Source organism: Rhinolophus ferrumequinum, chromosome 6 (genome assembly GCF_004115265.2).
Source record: "Rhinolophus ferrumequinum isolate MPI-CBG mRhiFer1 chromosome 6, mRhiFer1_v1.p, whole genome shotgun sequence".
NCBI classification, from domain to species: Eukaryota; Metazoa; Chordata; class Mammalia; order Chiroptera; family Rhinolophidae; genus Rhinolophus; species Rhinolophus ferrumequinum.
In genome coordinates, this window is record NC_046289.1 from 97,224,262 (window position 1) to 97,242,870 (window position 18,609).

General features: G+C 38.0%; 1 protein-coding gene across 10 annotated transcripts in view; it reads right to left on the reverse strand.

Annotated features, from left to right (window-relative positions):
• MYO9A (myosin IXA) overlaps nucleotides 1-18,577 on the reverse strand; it is a 251,933-nt gene extending 233,356 nt beyond the window's left edge. For all 10 annotated transcript variants that reach the window (XM_033109669.1, XM_033109671.1, XM_033109670.1 and 7 more), the window contains exon 1: nucleotides 18,192-18,577. The gene's annotated coding sequence lies outside the window, so the exon portion shown is untranslated. The remainder of the gene's footprint in view (nucleotides 1-18,191) is intronic.
• Nucleotides 18,578-18,609: the final 32 nt, after the last annotated feature.

Consider the following 18,609-nt stretch of genomic DNA (forward strand, 5'->3'; position numbering starts at 1 on the left):
AGACAGGACCTTTAAAAAGGTAATTATCATTAAATGAGGTCACAAGGGTGGGATACTAAGCCAATAGGACTGGTGACCTTATAAAAATAGGAAGAGATACCAGGGATGTACGCGCACAGAGAAAAGGCCATGTGAGGACACAAGCCAAGGAGAAGCCCTAGGAGAAACCAAACCTGGCAATACCTTGACCTTGGACTTTCAGCCTCTAGAACTATGAGAAAATAAACTTCTGTTGTTTAAGCTGTGATATTTTGTTACAGCAGCCCTAGCAAACTAATACAGCTACACAGCAGTCTTTGGTACACAATTATTTTTTTTTTAAGTTTTTTTTTGTTTTGTTTTGTTTTGTTTTATTGGGGAAGGGGAACAGGACCTTATTGGGAAATCGTGTATTTCCAGGACTTTTTCCAAGTCAACTTGTTGTCCTTTCAGTCTTAGTTGTGGAGGGCCCAGCTCAGCTCCAGGTCCAGTTGTTAGCTGCAGGGGGCGGAGCCCACTATCCTTTGCAGGAGTCGAGGAATCGAACCAGCAACCTTGAGGTTAAGAGCCCACTGGCCCATGTGGGAATTGAACCGGCAGCTTTTGGCATTAGGAGCACGGAGCTCCAACCGCCTGAGCCACCGGGCTGGCCCCACAATTATTAATATACCTTAATTTGACATTGTATATAGTGAATTCTACAGGATACTAACTACTTTTCTGCCATTGCCCAAGAAATACAATGACCCCTGTACCTAGTGTCACATATGTATGGCTTTCTTTTTCCAACAGAGCATCAAATATTATACTCGAGTTCCTTTCTCTTCCATTCCTTCAACTGTGATCATCTCTGTACTCTTAGTTTTTAAGATTGTCAGAGGTCTGTTTTCCAACACATTATCAAATTTGTAATCTGACATATTTGCCGCTTGCCACCCTGATACCTTTTTCCCCTTCACTCACTCCTGTACCAGCTGCCTCATGTATACTTCTCAGCCTTGGCAATGTTGACAATTAGGCATTTAGAAGCATCACCAACCAATGAGAGCACTTCTGGTTAGTGAACAAACCAGTAACATGCTGCTTTCTGTCAATTACCTTACTGCTCACACCAGTAGGCTATTTTTTCTGACTGTTGCATCTGTTCCTTCAGCTGAGAAAATTCAAATGTTAACTCTATGTAGCTTATTAAAGTGAAAAACACTGCTCTTCAAATAATATCAAGAAAGTCCAGCTTTGTTGGTTACCATCAACCAAACGTGCTAAGCGTTGATTTCTCTACTTACATTGACATGTCTGTGCTCATTTATCCAGGTATCCAGTCTACCCTTCTCTGACCAATGATGTGCATTTTTCACAGCAAAACCCTTCCAGAGGCAGGCATCTGCTCAGAGAACAGAGTATCCCTTACCAGCTTACTCAAGAATAAAGCCTAAAATTCTGTTCTCATTAGAACACTACACCAAACAACTAAGTTATGCTTTAAAATGATCGTAGAAGACTGCCTTACTGCCTCAAGAGTCAAAATATTACGGACAATCGATTTTTATTCCTTCAAGATCTTGATCTCATCAACAGCAACGTTGCCAGACCACTTACAGAAAAGTTCAATCTTTAAGTTTTCTTGGGTTTTGGTCCTTTTAAAAATAAGTGCCATCATTCACTATGTGTCAAAAACTGTATGAGGCCAATGGCTTCAAGTGGGATTGTAAATAATCTTACCTCTGTTTTGTTAAGCTGTGAGATAACAGTGCTAAAATTGATAACATAAAGAATGAGTATTCATAAAAAGAAGTTACTAGCTTTATGTAAAATAAAAGTACAAGTTAATCATTATTTTTACAGCATGGTAATCATTAGTTTACTGCATAGAATCAGATAACAAGTCACAAATTACTTATTAGCACACATTTACTTATTAGTAAAATTTCAGCTATTCTAAAATTTTAGAAGTCATTCTAGAAATCCAAGTTTTCCAACGAACTGGAATTTCAGCTCTTCAAGCATTAGAAGTTGTTTACAAATACTCTGGATGAAATTATTTCTACAACATATTTCAAACTTTTTAAGCAGAGTATGCTGAATACAATTTATACATTTCTTAAGCATTTGGAAATTTGCAATGTATGTCAATTTTTCTATGATAGTGGTATACTAGAAACTACTGATAAGTATAAGCAAGGTTGTCTGTCCTATCCTCAGTCTCACCAGATTAGCTCCCTTTTAGTTTATAGAAAAGCTTTTCATACTGTCAGCATAACAACCGACAAATGCCCCTCTGTTCTCATTGCTGCCTCTAATCCATGTGACCTTAGAAACCAAATACTTATTTGAATTGTCTAAAATAAGACTAACCTCTAAATAAAGGCCTGAGGGATTCTCACATAAGTATAGAAATGTTAACCATATATTTTCATAAAACCTCCATTGACCATTTAGAGACCTTTTTTTTGCAATATAATTTTATACAGAAAACATGGGCTTTGTTGTCACATGGGTTCAGATCCTACTTTTAGCACTTATTAGCTATGAAATCCTCGGTAAATAATAAACCATCTTCCCTAAATGTTTACATATTTTACTATTAAAAAAAAATCACCATCATCACCTCATTCACAGTTGCTATGAAATGTGATACTGTATATAAAAAAACAATGAATGCTACAAAGTAGGTGTACAATAAAGGTCTATTTTCATCTTTGATTCATATAGCTAACGTGGCAAATTTACTGAATTTTATGTCTTTTACAGGGTCAAAAAATTTCCCACTTCTTTTTCAACATTTTTTATTTCTCAAGTATCTACATATGATGTTAGTTTTCCCTGCCAAATAAATAGCTTGAGTATTTTATGCCTTTCTTGTCCTCTGTAACTGAGATACTTCTACATGACCCAAGAGGCAGAAGTCCTTAGGACTGCACTGGGAACATGGGAATGAATGTGCCATCCTAATTGTTCACATTCCTGGATCATAAATAATTTCCCTAATGTCAACATCTCTGTCTGCTACTTACTTCTAATACAACTTTGGGGCGAGCTACTCTAGCTCTCTGAGCCTTAATTTATTTGTATTCAAAAAAGAATATCAAAATATGGTCAATTATTTAGAACAAAACACCCACTGAAATTTTTAAAACTAAATAAAATAGAAAATGTATATTCTTAAAAGTAGCAAAGGGCTGACAAGATAGTAAGGAATTATAAGCCCAAAACATGAGAGTGGGCAAGAATTCCAAGAGGTAATCAGGGTGCTGAAGCCAGGTTAGCCCCTAACAGAAGCCAAACTTGGGCTTTGGTTTTCACAGTTTCATAAAGATAAAAGCCAAACCGGGGGCCCATCCTAGGTAAATGAATCTGACAGGAGACCCTATACCATACGACTGGAACCCATAAAATGAACCAAAGTAAACATATCCCATTCTAAGCTATCTCCTAAGAACTGTGAAGAAAGTTGCTCTGGCATTGAGCTGTAAAAGAAAAGGGGAAAGGAGAGTTCCTGACAAGTTATAACGTTTTCTGTAAAGGGACAGATACAAATACTTTAGGCGTTGGAGGCCATACGATCTCTGAGGCAACCACTCAACTCTGTTGTTGTAGCATGAAAACAGCCACAGATAATACAGAAACAAATAAGCATGGCTGTGTTCCAACAAAACAATTATGGGCACTGAAATTTGAGTTTCAGATTGCAAAACATTATCCTTTTTTCCCCAATCATTTAAAAACGTAAAAAACATTCTTAGCTTGCGACCTTATCAAAACAGGTGGTACAGGCCACAATCTGCCTAGAGTTAAAGCATGACACACACCTCAGCTACCACTACCCTACACACACAAACACAGATTTGTGACCCTAATTCACATCACCTGAATAACACAAAAATCGAGGTGATAGACATCTAGAAGATGCATGTGCAAAAGTCACAAATAATGTCCCAAGAAAAGGCATTATTTAGAACAAGCAAGAAAGAAGTAAAGCACCATGGAAGGATAGAAATAGATATGCAAAACTTAGATATAGGAAATGATCATACACAAAATATAAAATAACTGTTTACTAATATTTAAAGCAATAAACAAGCCTGAAAGTATCCGAAAGGGACAAGAACCACAAAAAATTACTTGGGAGATTTGAAAAAGAAAAAAAACAAAACTTGTAAAATTGTAAAACATGCTCCGTGCTCCTAACTCCGAAGGCTGCCGGTTCGATTCCCACATGGGCCAGTGGGCTCTCAACCACAAGGTTGCCGGTTCAACTCCTCCAGTCCCGCAAGGGATGGTGGGCAGCGCCCCCTGCAACTAAGATTGAACATGGCACCTTGAGCTGAGCTGTCGCTGAGCTCCGAGACGGCTCAGTCGGTTGGAGCGTAGCCTCTCCAGAAGGTTGCCGGTTCGACTCCCGCAAGGGATGGTGGGCTGCGCCCCCTGCAACTAGCAACAGCAACTGGACCTGAAGTTGAGCTGCGCCCTCCACAGCTAAGACTGAAAGGACAACAACTTGACTAGGAAAAAAGTCCTGGAAGTACACACTGTTCCCCAATAAAGTCCTATTCCCCTTCCCCAATTAAAAAAAAAAAAAGAAGAATACTTTCTTTAAAAAAAAAAATTGAAATTAAAAATAAAGTGGAATAGTAGAAGAGAAATTAGTCAACTAAAAGATAGCTGAAGAAATTACCTACAGCGAAAGAAAAATATTTTAAAAACAAAGTTAAGGAACATGTAAAGGAGAAAATTTAATATATATGGAAGTTAGAGACCCAAAAAAGGAAAGAGCAATGAAGTCATTACATCGTGTTCTTTGAAAACAAATAGAAATCAGTAACAAAAAGATGACTAAGAATAGCAAATGTTATCTTCCAGAACACCAATACATATCCCATCCCATATACAATTCTACAATGTGACACTGACACTTTTCCCTAAGTTCTCTCCCCCTTGAACTTGGATGAACCTTTGTAACTGTCTAGACCAAAAGAATGCAGCAAGTGAGGCTGAGTGAATTCTGAGGCAAGGTCATAAACAGCAAACAGCAGCATGGCTTCTACCTGCCACTTTCTCCCTCAGGAACTCCAGTGGTCATATGGTAACAACACTTAAAAAGCTCCATGGAAAAATCCACATGGAAAGGAACCGAGGCAGAACTCCAAACTGAACGGCTCCTGAATTCCTAACCCACAAAAACTGTAAACAATGATGATCCAATAAATTTTGGGCTTAACTTACTATGCTGCAATAGATAACATACTAGAAAATGCTCACATAGTTGTAAATTTTAAAATGTAATCAAAATAATCCATGTGACAATAAAGATATTTTGAACTATAACAAAAAATACTTGCAAGATGCAGCTAAAGCAATACTTTACAGGAAAATTTATAAACCTAAATACATATAATAAAAAAAAATTAGGAAACTGTCTATTCAAGAAATAGAAAAAGAACAGCCAAATAAACCTAGGACAAGTAAAGGAAAATAACAAAAATAAGAAATAAAAAGAAAATATACAATAGAAAGAGCAAAAAAAGCCAGAAGTTGGGTCTTTGAAAAAAATATAAATTGGCAAACCTCTAGCAAGAATTATGAGGAAAAAAAGAGAAAGGGATTAGAAATGAAAAAGGGGGCAAAAACTACCAATACTGCAAACATTACAATGGTAAGAGGACTTTTTTAATTTAGATGAAACTGAAAAAAATATGTAACTTAGCAAAACTTATTCAAGGAGACAGAAAACCTGAATGGTCCTGCTTAAAAAAAAAAAGAAAGAAAAGAAAGAAAAACTTAATGACTCTAATAAAAAAATCTTCCCATAAAGAAAACTCCAGAGCCACACTGCTTTACCAGCAAGTTCTTCCAAATACTCAAGAAATAAATATTCCAATCTTAAGTAAATTCTTCCCAATTTTTTATATGAAGCTGGCATAACTGAAACCAAAAAGTCTGGCAGGGACCAGACAAGAAACAAAAATTGTAAGCTCGTCTTATTCCTAAATGTGAATGCAAAAATTCCAAATATTAGCAAATAAAATCCACCCAACAAGATAAGGATAATACACTATAATCAAATTAGGTATATCCCAGGAAAGCAAAAATAAATCTAATAATAATCAGAAAGCCAATTAATATAATCAAATATATTTAAGAAATCCATAAAAAGTCAGTTTGTTAATCTCTCAAAGGAACTTAGCAAATTAGGAATAGAAGGAAACTTCCTTAATTTGATAAAAGGCATCCACAGATACTTAGTGGAGACAGGCTAAACATTTTCCTTTGAGATCAGGAATGAGACAAGGGTGGCCCCCTATCTACCTCAATCGATATTATACTGGCGATCCCAGGCAGCATAAAAAGCAAGAAAAAAACAATAAAAGGTATAAGGATTACAAACAAGCAAAAAAAAAAAAAAAAAAAAACCTGTTATTATCTGCATACGACATAACTCTGCATATAAAAAATATGGAAGAATCCACAGATAATTTCTTATTCTATAATTTAACAGATACAAGTTCATATTAGTTTTAGATCTCTATATACCAGCAACAATTAAAAAATAATCTTTTTTAAAGACATATTACTACTTACAACTGCATCAGAAAACACGAAGTGCTCAAGAACAAATCTAACAAATAATGTACAAAATCTCTACCGAAAAAATGCGACTTCATTATGAATCATTAGAGAAATGAAAAGATAAGGGCGACCGGATGGCTCAGTTGGTTAGAGCGAGAGCTCTTAACAAGGTCGCCGATTCGAGTCCTACATGGGTCAGTGAGCTGCGCCCACCACAACTAGATTGAAAAAAACAACTTGACATCCTGGAAAAGCACAAACTGTTCCCCAATATTCCCCAATAATTAAAAAAAAAAAAAGAAATGAAAAGATATCCATATTCATAGACTGAAAGACTCAATGTTGGAAAAATGTCAGTTCTCCCCAAATTAATCTAAAGTCAAATCAATCTCAATAAAAATCCCAAATGTTGCTTTTTTATGTTGAATTATTTGGGGTTTTTTCCTGTGGGATTTGACACAGTGATTCTAAAATATATATGAAAATACAATGAAGCAAAAACAGCCAAGAACAACACAGAGTGGGAAGATTTGCCTTACCAGATATCATAACTTACAAAATTGTAAGTAGATGGTGTGTTACTAGTACAGGAATAAACAAACAGACCAATAAAACAGAGAACGTCCAAAGACAAAACTACACAAATATGAACACTTGATGTAGTGGCACTGCAGACCAGTGGAAGATGAACTTTTCAAAATTGATGCTGAGACAATCAAGTATCCATTTGGGGTGGGAGAGAATGAAACTGAACCTCACACTATCCACAAGATCTCTTCCAGGTAAACACCAAATTTGTGAAAGGTTAAAACTTAAAAGGTCTTAGAAGATAATATAGGAGAACATCCTTACCTCAGCCTAGGAAAGGTTTTCTTTAAAAGCTTTCAAAAAGCACTACACAAAGTTGACAAGTTCAACTATATTAAAACTGAGAAATTTTGTTGGTCAACAGGCACCATAGAGAGTGAAATAACAATCCCAAAACAGAAGACACTTCTAACAGGTATAACTAAAGGATCAGTATCCAAAACACACACAGAATTTCTACAAATGAGGAAGAAAAGCACAGACCACATCGCAGAAAAAAATTAGACAAAGAACTTGAACAGGCACAGCATGAGAACAAAACTCAATGACTAAGAAACAATGTTCCACTTCATTAGTAATCATGGCAATGAAAATTAAAATCATAAGACACCTTATCACACCCTTCAGATTGGCAACAATTAAGAGTCTGACAATACCAAGTGTTGAGAAAGTAGAGCAATGGAACTCTCATACATTGTTGTTGGTGGAAGTATAAATTGAAATAATTTTGAAAAGTACTTCGCCATTATCAAACTTAATATGTGCATACTTTGCAACCCAGCAATTCCATTCCTAAGAATTCTAGAGAAATATTTGCGCACCGGTAAACATAAAACAGGTACAAGAGCACTCACCACCAAATTGTTTATATAACAGCAAGAAATTGAAATCAATTCGAATGCCCATCAAAACTAGAATGAATAAACTGCAGTATAATCACATAATGGAATACTTTACCACGATGAGATCTAATGAACTATATGGCTAACTACAATAACCTGGAATTAATTCGCAAATGCTGTATTAAATTCTAAAATACTCCTATGAAGCTCAGTAACAAGGAAAACTAAACTACATTTATATGTATGACCTGGATATATATACATATAACCTGGAATTTAAACTTATAAAGTAAAGCAAGAAAACGATAGTCACAAAAGTCAGGATAACAGCAACCTCCACAGAGGGGGACGTGTTGACAAGGGCAAAGAGGGCGTGAGGCAATGGGGAGGCAATTCTAGTTTGCTGGCCCAAGACAACACAAATATTCATAATTTTCTTGAAACTGCACATTTTATTCACTCTCCTGTATATATGAATAAAAAGGAAAAATAACGACTGCATATGACTGTTATGGTAACTATGCAATAAAGCAACCTATGTAAGCCTGATCCATAATGTGCATTTAAAAAAAAATAGCTACTAAAATTCGTGGGGTTTTTTGGGGGTTTTTTTGGTGTTTTTTTTTTGAGGGCACAGCTCACAGTGGCCCATGCAGGAATTGAACTGGCAAACTTGGTGTTATCAGCACCACGCTCTAACCAACTGAGCTAAATGGACACCCCTATATAAATTTTTTGTTATCTCCCAAAGTACGCAACCACAGCAAGTTGCTTGTTGTGGTAGATGCTTAAATATTTTGTTCAATACATGAAACAAATTCCTTTCAATCGCCGGAGTAAAAGACAATTCAGATCTGAACAGTTAGGTTCCCTAACTTCCAATTTCTATTTCACAAGCCTAGTGCTTGAATTCCTTGTATCTGAACAGGTACCCTTCCCTCTCCCTTTAGTATTCCTGATCTCTTACTCCTAACACCGGATTATACATCTTACATGCCTTACTAGATTGTAAGCAGCTGCCCACTGAAATGCTTGGAATCCTATAATCTGAAAGGTTTAAGGCAGAAAAGATGAAAAAGAAAGACTAAAGTTAAGTAGAGGGGAAGGTACCGGACAAAAACAATGAGGACAGAACTTGAGTTATCCTTACAAGAAAACACCCAGGACTTAGGTTTTTAGTTCCAATGCTTCAAGGAGGCAGAAAGCGCAGGGAAAGACAGCAGGTAAGTCACCTATTGTCGCTTATGACTCTGGTACATAAAACAAAGCAGATTAACATTCATTGATATCAATCACCTACATCCCAAAACATATCTACTTCTCCCAAAATTCTCTAAATAACAACCAAAAAAAAAAAAAAAACCTCACAACAACAAAGCCTCCTCAGACTATAAATCTCTCTGAAACAAATCAACTCCTTCTCAATTACTTAGGGAAGAAACTTTATTTTTTAATTACTTGATTTAACATGTATTACTTATAGTTCAAAAGATTAAACACAAATATACATAGATCCAGACTCATTAATAAAATTATGATATATCAACACAACGGAATATTATGCCTCCATAAAGAAGAATGAGAAAAACCTGTATGTACCAAGTTCTGTGTATGTACCAATATGGAGTGCTCTCCAGAATATACTGTTAAGTGGGAAAAAAAAAGAGGTACAGAACAATATATATAGTATGTTACCTTTCGTGTATGAAAAGAGAATACACACATAAACATACATCTTATTTTTGAAAGAAAAAAATACTGGAATGACTGATCAGAAAGTTACAAAAATGTTTACATATAGGGGAGTAAGTAGGAAACAGAGTAGAGGGAAGGGGATGTAAATAAGATTTCTACATATACCTTTTCATTTGGTTTCTCCTTCTGAACTATGTAAGTGTTTTACATATTCAAAGGGTAAATTAAATCAAAAAAACGGGAAGCAAACCCTAAAATGAAAAACAAATGAACCTAAATACATATCACACTGGTAAAATCACACTGAGAAAATAAGAATTTCAAATAATTTTTGAATATAGTACTAATAAGTATTTCCTTAGTGGGATACATTCTAAGGACAAATAAAATGCAAAGAAATCTTAAACTTTATGAATAGTTTTATTTATTTTGAAACTACTTTTGGTATACTTAGAAAAAATATCTATCAATGTTAATAAAAACTAAGATTTTCAATGCAAAGATTAAAACTAAAGTAACTTTTTTAAAAAAAGATAAAGAAAGAAAACTGCAATGTTAAATTTGAATTAGAATTATCAATATGACCTCATGCTTTTTTTCCCTCCTGACAAGGCCTAAAAGTAATGACAGCCCTATAAAAAGCAGCACACTTAGCATCCAGATATTGATTTCTAAATATCATTCTCTACAATAAGGAGACAGAGCTCCTTGGAGAAATTGCTGATTCTAGTCTAAAGCAGCAAAAGTCACAGTGAGCCAAGATATCTTGTACCCAAAAGTAAGGCAATCACTCAGACTAATCGTTGGTTTATGCAAAAAGAACTCAGGAGTCTGCTTGAAGGGTCTCCCAATGTCCTCGCTTATTTGAGATAATTTGAGCATCAATAACAACAACGTCTCTATTATTAATTGTAATACAATAAATAAAATCCAAGACCACAAAAAACTCATTTGTTGCCAATGTAGATGACTTAGACCAACTTCTTACTCTAAAATTAGATGGCAAAGAATTAAGCATTTATTTACTCAATCGCAGCTGATGAAGGTTATAAAGTTCTTGTTAACTGAAAAATCACAGCTAATAATGTAAATTAATTACAGAATTAGAAAAATCACCATTTTCAACCTTCAGTTAAATAACTGATTTGTCTAAGGCTCAAAGAAGGATGGTAAAATTATTAGGTAAAAAAAATATTGAAGAATGGAATGGTACCAAAGCATCACCCCCACAGATTACTGTACTAGATGATCGTAGGAGGAAAAAGTATACTTTTACAAGGAGCAATATAACAAACACTACCTTAAACCTCATAAAACTTACATCACTAATAGAGACATTGTGTACCTCCAATAGAATATAACATGAAATATAACATCAACTATTAAGTATTCTTGCCAAAATTTTTTAATATGGATCTAATCAAGCCTTTAAAGTATAACTTCCAGTTTATAGGATTTACAGGGAACAGAGGAGCAAGTTAAACAAAAGCACAAAGAAACATTCAGATAACTCTTAGAAAACAGGCCATTTTACAAGATCTGGCCTTAGTCAAAAAAATCTGAATACCTTTTCTAAAGAGATTAAAAAGATAATCAAATGCAATTCAAAATCTTGATTGAATTCTAGTTTTAAAAAATCATTTTAGGGCCAGCCCGGTGGCTCAAGTGGTTGGAGCGCCATGCTCCTACCCCCGAGGTCGCAGGTTCGATTCCCACATGGGCCAGTGAGCTGAGCTGCGCCCTCTACAGCCAAGATTGTGAACAACAGCTCTCCCTGGAGCTGGGCTGCCCTGAGCAGCCGGAGGTCAGCGTGAACTGCTGACAGCTGTCGCCGATGCCGTGTGTTGCCATGAGTGGCCAGTGGTCAGCATGACTGGCCGGTGGCCAGCGTGAGTGGCCGGCAGCTGGCAAGAGCTACCATGAGCTACTGTGAGCAGCCGTCCAACGACCGGAGAAACGGACTGCCTGGGGAGGGGGGGAGAGCACAAGGCTCCTAATATCAGCATGGGCCAGGGAGCTGTATCCTATACAACTAGACTGCGGAACAACGGCTTGAACCGGAGTGGGGTGGGAGGAGGCAGAAGAAGGGGAGGAAAAACATCATTTTATAGGACAATTGGAATATTTAAATATAGAGTGAATATTAAATACTAGGAAATTGTTATTTTTCTTAAGTGTTGGTAATGGCACTGTGGTGATGTGAGAATACCAATTTTCTCAGGAAATAGATGCTAAAGTATTCTAAGGTAAATGTCACAATATTCTCCACTTTCAAAAGGTTCAGTGAAAATATACATACACACATATACTAGAGAATCCTAAAGCAAAATATGGATGGTGAATTGTTAACTTCTGAATCTAGGTGGCAAATATAGCAACTTCCTTTGTTTTACTCTTTCAACTTTTCAGTATCTTCTAAATTTTATTTAGAACAGCAGGAGGTGGGCAGGGAGAGAACTAAAAGAAGGTAGAGTTACAAAAGCAACTTAAGAAAAAAATATGATCTAAAAAATCATTTATAAATACATATGCATAATCACCTGAAGACCTTTCACCCTACATTAAAAAAACAAAAAATCCAGAGATAGTCAGCCCACTATCATCTGATCAATATAAGTAAACAGATCTCAAACAAATACTTACACACTACACACAGCAATAGCACTACAATCTGTCAATGATTTAAGGAATGTTTGCCATTGGCAAACAGAACATTGTGTTGATACCTCCACACTGAATCAAACTACATTCTAACATCCATTAATCTTACATACTAAGACATACAGAAAAGCATTTCTTTGAAATTTTTTGAACTGAAAAATATGATCACATGTGAAAGACAGCTAGCAGACTATCCTTCTAAGATTTACTTCCATTAGCAACAAACTTTGATTAGCCATTTAATTCTAAATGCCACACAACGGAATTCTTTCAATTCTTGATCTCATTTAAACATAACAAGAAATAGACATATTCAAGGGGGAAAAAGGTTGGCTTACTGAGAATCAACAATGTACCTATTCCTTTACATAAAGTATTTAATGATTATCTTCTGAGGTAAATATTTCCATTCAAAGATGAACATTCTTGAAGATCAGAAATTTAAATGACTCTTCCATAAATGACAGCTCACAAGTGATGAGGCTGGAAATTGAATTGAGGGCTACTGGAAATCCAGGTTTGAAAAATCCATATGCTTTCCACTTAATTGGCCTTAATGGATTTAAAAATATTTACAGACAGAAAATCCCATCTATGGAAAAAGTATGTTTAAAAGAATACCTTCAAATTCAAAGAGCTATATCATCTTAAAAGTCTAAGAAAAATCAAAACTGAGAAAAAGTACACTCTAAAATTATTGCTAGTTGCAAAAAAGAACCAATTCTTAGCAAGCCAGCTGTCTATGACATAGGACAGCTAGTCCTTTCCTCACTGTACATGTAAAATTACACTTCAGTTGCCCGTTGGATGACCCCACTGCCAAAATATGCTAGCAACATTAATTCACATGAAAACCCAGAGGCCAACCACCATTTGAAAAGTGCTTTACATGTTTACTATACCCATCTCATGCATGTTCACCACTCAAAATAGGCTATTTTCAAGCAAATATTCTTTGCTCTCTCGTATTTTTTTTCTGCCATTCTAAAATATTAAACAAACAAGAAAGTCTACTTAAATAACAAACATCCCACAACTAAGTATCAGAATATTAGTATTATGTGATTTTGAATTTGTCTATTGGATAAAAGTATGTCAAAATTCCATTTCCATAACATAATGTAGATTATATAGGTTCGTTCTATAGGATCAAAATTGCAATACCTATGCCTCTTGTATATCTAAAGATATTCACAAAATATGTAGAGAAATCTTTATGTTAAAGAGTTTTCCCATTTAAAATTAAATCCTCTTTGAAGTGGATTAGTGACTAGAAGAGGCCACGAGGTGGCTTATGGAGTCGTAATATTCTGTATCTTGACATGGGTGTTGGTTACACTGGTGTGTTTGCTTGGTGAAAATTCACTGATCTGTGTACCTTTCAGTACAATTTATAAAAAGCTTATATATATTTTTTAAATACTCAATTTAAAACCCTGCCTGATTATATTGCTCATACCAAAGAAGTTGAAGCCCGGTGAAGAAAATCAAGTGATTAGGAATTTCATTGGAGAGCTACCACAGAAGCAAGCATTATAGGTACACACAGGAGTAGCACCTAACTTAACCTGGAGGAGGTAAAGAAAAGCTTCCTGAAGATACACTTGAACTGAGTCTTGAAATTCAGACAGGAGCCAACCAAGCAAAGAAAAGGGAAAGGGAAAGACAAGAAAGGGAACAGAGAGTGCAAAGACAGGAGAGAAGCCTACGTTCAGTAAGAGTGGACCAAAGAATTTAAGGCAGACAGCAATGGAGGAAAGCCTAGAGAAGTAAGAGTCATATCATGAAGGATCTCATATGCGTGCCATGCTCCAGTTTCAGCTTTACGTTAAAAGCAATGAGAAAGCACTGAAGGTCTTTCAACAGGAAAGGACATGATTATATTTGCATTTGTACTATAAATGTCAATATGGTGCCTGCCATGTTTGCAACCCCATTTTATGAGAAATTAGCCTATACACTGCCCATGCTTTTCACCATTATGGTCCTGCTCCACATCCACACGCGCAAATACACACACAGCCAACACTAAATGGCCAAGAGCAGTCACATGACCAAAGTACACAGGCTTGCTAGTAGTCCATGAGAAAAAAGGCTGAGCCAAAGAGACTATTTCTTGGGTAGTCAAACCAGAAGATCCCAGGGAGAAGGAAGAAGTTTACAACAGGAGCTCACGTTAAAAAGATAGCAGTCAGGGGGAACCATGTTGGCATTGAATGAACAGTAGTTACAAGGAGGCAAAAATTAGAAATAAATGGAAGCTATGAGATGGGGGGGGACTGAAGTAGAGAGAAAAGCATAAGCCAAAAAGAAACAGGAAGAGTAGCTAAGACAAGTTCACAGTACAGCACTAGAGGAGTGAAATCTGTCTTTTCCTGCTTCTAGTTTTATTTATTATGCTCCTGTTCTTCTTGAGACCAAGTTGTTTAACTTTTCCTAGGTTTCCTTGTTTCCTGGGTTTCCTTTCAATAAGCTTAAGGAAACCTGAGTCTCTTCCTTGCAAATAAAAGAGCCTAACTAAAAGAGCATTTCAGAACACTTACTCTGGCAGCAATGCAGAGAATGAACTGGATGGTATGGCAGAACAAGAGGCAGAAGAGACAAGGCGAGACAACCACTTAGAAAGCATTACAGAAGCCCAACGGATATTTTGGGTTAAAGAAAGTAGACAACCAAAACAGCGATAAGGAAGGATATGCCGTATCCTAAGGGAGAGCGTGCAGCACTCAGTGATGCAAGGTATAGAGCAGAGAGGAGGGTGATTCCCAGGTTCCTGAAGGCTTCATCATCAAGGTAGGAAATCAAAAAGAAAAAATCTTGTTGCAGTTTGTCTCACTCTACCCCACCTTTTTTGGGGGGAAAAGAGGCAGAGAAGAGTTTTTTTTTGTACATGTCTGAAGAGCTTGTGAAACGTGAATCCAAGTGGAGATGTCCATTAGCAGTGATTTACAGGGGTAGAAGCAAGAGCTCTATACAGCAGCTCTAGACTTAGGAATAAATACATTTAGTAGATACTACGGTTTTAAAACACGACCAAAAATTCTTTGACTGATATTTATTTTAAATTAAGTTAATACAACTAAAAATCATGCAAACCAAACTTAGTATACTTGGCAAACCACATTTCAAACCTCCTGCACTTCTCTGCAAACACTGAAAAGTGAACTTCTACAATAGTATAATCCAAATGATTAGGAAAGATAGAGTTTATACCAACAATTTCTACTAAGGTTTTACTTTTTAAAAAAAAAATCTTAGTTCACTCCATTTCCCTCATGAACTGTATACCAATAATGTTAACTAAGGGGGAAAAAAATGTTTAATAAGTCACAGGATGGACAGTGAACCTCACTATTGATGCTTAAACTATAATAACATTTCTTAAAGACTTAATCACATAATTTACTAACTTAGACATTCAACTCTACCTGTACTGCAAATGTTGGGTCCTACAATCTTTTCTCCTCTCATCTATACCCTTTTCCTCCAAAATCTATTACTACAAACCCAGAACTTGATAAGGAGCTTAAGTCACAAATCCAGCTGCCTTCTGGCCATCTACATCTGACAGAAGAAGTATAATCACCCAAATCCAACTTGTCACAAATTGAATTCCTCTTTCTTAACGAAAATAAAAATCCTCCTCCTGCCTCACATGGATCCCAGCACAATGAAAGGCACAGCTAGAACCTAGACCATACCCTCTACGAACCCTTTCCCTAATCCCAAATCCACTGAAATCACCACGTCCTAACTACCCAAATCCAGACCACTATTATCATTTGCCTGCACTGCCCTCTTGATAGTCTTGCCTTTAGCCTTAGTCCACCCTCCTCACTGCAGCCAGAGTGACCTTGTCAAAACGCAAATCTGAACATTTCAGTCCCCTACTTTAAAACCTTCAATAATTTACTTGATAAATATTATAATCACCATTAATGTTAGTTACTCCACAGAGGCTCAGCAGTTCAATGAAATTTACTTTAGTTATATCTTTTTTTAGGTTCAACACAAAAAAATCATCAGGACATTTTTTCAAATCCTGAAAACTCCTTAAACATATATATATATAACAACTGATACATTTAAAAGAAAAGCAGGGAGCACAGTTTGCAAAAGCAAAGACTGAAAACACCTGAAGACCACCAAAATGAAACATTATCCAGCCAGTAAATAGGCACTACCACATGTACTGTTGTTGCATGAGCTCCAGGATCTATTATTAAGTGGGGGGAAACAAGCTATACACAAGTGTACAGTATGCAAGCATTTGTCTGAATTGTGTTTCAAGGATATACATGTATAGGCTTATATATGCTAGAAATACCGCAGGAAGGGCACAGTGGATGGCAATAGTGGTTGCCTCTAAAAAGGGAAAATGGGTGGAAGATAAACAGAAACTTTCTACTGCATATTCTTTCGAACTTTCTGGCTTTTATAGTATGTCTAATTATTACTTATAATTTTAATGACTTCCCCCTCCTCGGTTCCACACATACAAAATAAAAATTTCAAATATACTGACTACAAATACCTCTCTGTACTTCATCCCTATACCAAAGTTAAAATTATGCACTGATCATTTGGTGTAACATTACATTTTCTTCTTGACAGTTCATGAGTTCAACTTCAACAACATTTTATTCAATATTTTACTACTGCTAAGAAAGCTGTCGGTGGCACCAGTGACCATTGCGTGCTAATTGTACTTGCTCCCTGGAAAAGCAAGACAGCATCACCAGGTAGCAGAAATTTACTGACATTGAAAACTTCAGGGATTAAGGAAAGCTACAAATCTTAATTTTCCAGCAAATTCAGAAAGAGCAGATCAAAATAAAAGTGTCCAGTATCCTCCAAAAACAGTGCAAAAGATTTGTAGAAATCTGCAAAAAAGTGAAGCAAATGATACTACATGGAGACACAGTTACATCCATTAGTGGAATGTGATTTAATCCTTATAGAGGTTCCTAAAATGTCAGAGCTGAACCACCTCACACGTTCAACAGAAAAGTACTCTGTGTGACCTTTTAACTGCACACACACCTCCCGCCCTGGGCTTCCTACTCTTCCCTCTGTCCCTCCCTTCTTTAGCCACTAGACTAAACGCTCCAAACATGGGTGTCGTCAGTTGGTCCTTTTAAGCCCCACTGGGGGGAATACACTAGGCTAAGCAAACATCCCTTCAACATTTCATGGCAAAGACCTTTCAACCAAAGAAAGGACCACGACCAGTAAGATAAGTACAGAAGGTCTGTGGGAAGAGGGGTGGGGAGAGAAACCGCTGTCTGATGGTGTCTAAAGGGGAGCTGACACCAGATCTACTGGGAGGTGAGAGCATCACGCAATATACTACTATCTGAAAGCCCAGTTGGGTGGAGAAAGAGATAGTCGACTGGCAGTGAGCGAGCTGGGGGGGGGAAGATCCGCTGGGAAGGTGAGTGGGCAGCGATGGACCTGCCCAGGACCTGGGGGTCGCAGTGGGTTAGGGGGCAGCGGTGACTGGGTCTCAGAGGAACTGTGATCGGGTCAGCTCACCGAATGTAACGGAGTCTGGAGGCTCCATTAAGGGTCCTAAGAGTCCGAGGGAGATTCTAAAGGGGTGTGCTGGGGGTGGGGGTGGGGGTCCGTGACAGACTACCCGGAGGGCCGGAATGATATCTGGCCAATGGAGATATGATGGGTGGGGTCTACTGGGGACCCCGGGCAGTGATCGGGCGTCTGGGAGGCTCCAGGGCAGACCCGCTCGCGGGGCGTCTCCGCTGGGGCGGGGCCAGGGGGCCCCGCAGGAGCCCAAGAACGAGACTGAGACGTGGGCCGAGCCGGGCTGCAGGGCCGCTGGGCGGCTAGGGCGGGTCTTACCTCGGGCTCCGCCGCGGTGGCCACCACAGCCCCCTCCTCTAAGGCGGAAACTGCCTCCCACCCTCGGCCCCAGGGTCAGGCCGCAGGAGTCAGCAGAGGCCGGGGCCAGCGAGGGTCGGACGGTTCCGGCAGGGTGGGCCCAGCTGCCTCAGGGTACGGGCGAGCGGCCGCCGCGCATCCCCCGCCCTGTCAGAGAGACTCCGCCCGGCCTGGGCAGGCACATCCCCCGCCGCACCCCGCCCAGAGAGCACGCGTTGGACCGCCGCCTCAAGCGTTGTCGCCGCCTCTGCCGGTGCCGTGGATGCCTCCGCCGCCGCCTCTTAAGGTCCTGGATAGATTCTCAGCAGCCACAACCAACCGCCGCCGGGTCTCTAGTCAGCTCCGGCCCGCGCGCCCCCGACTCCGCGCACGCGGCCCC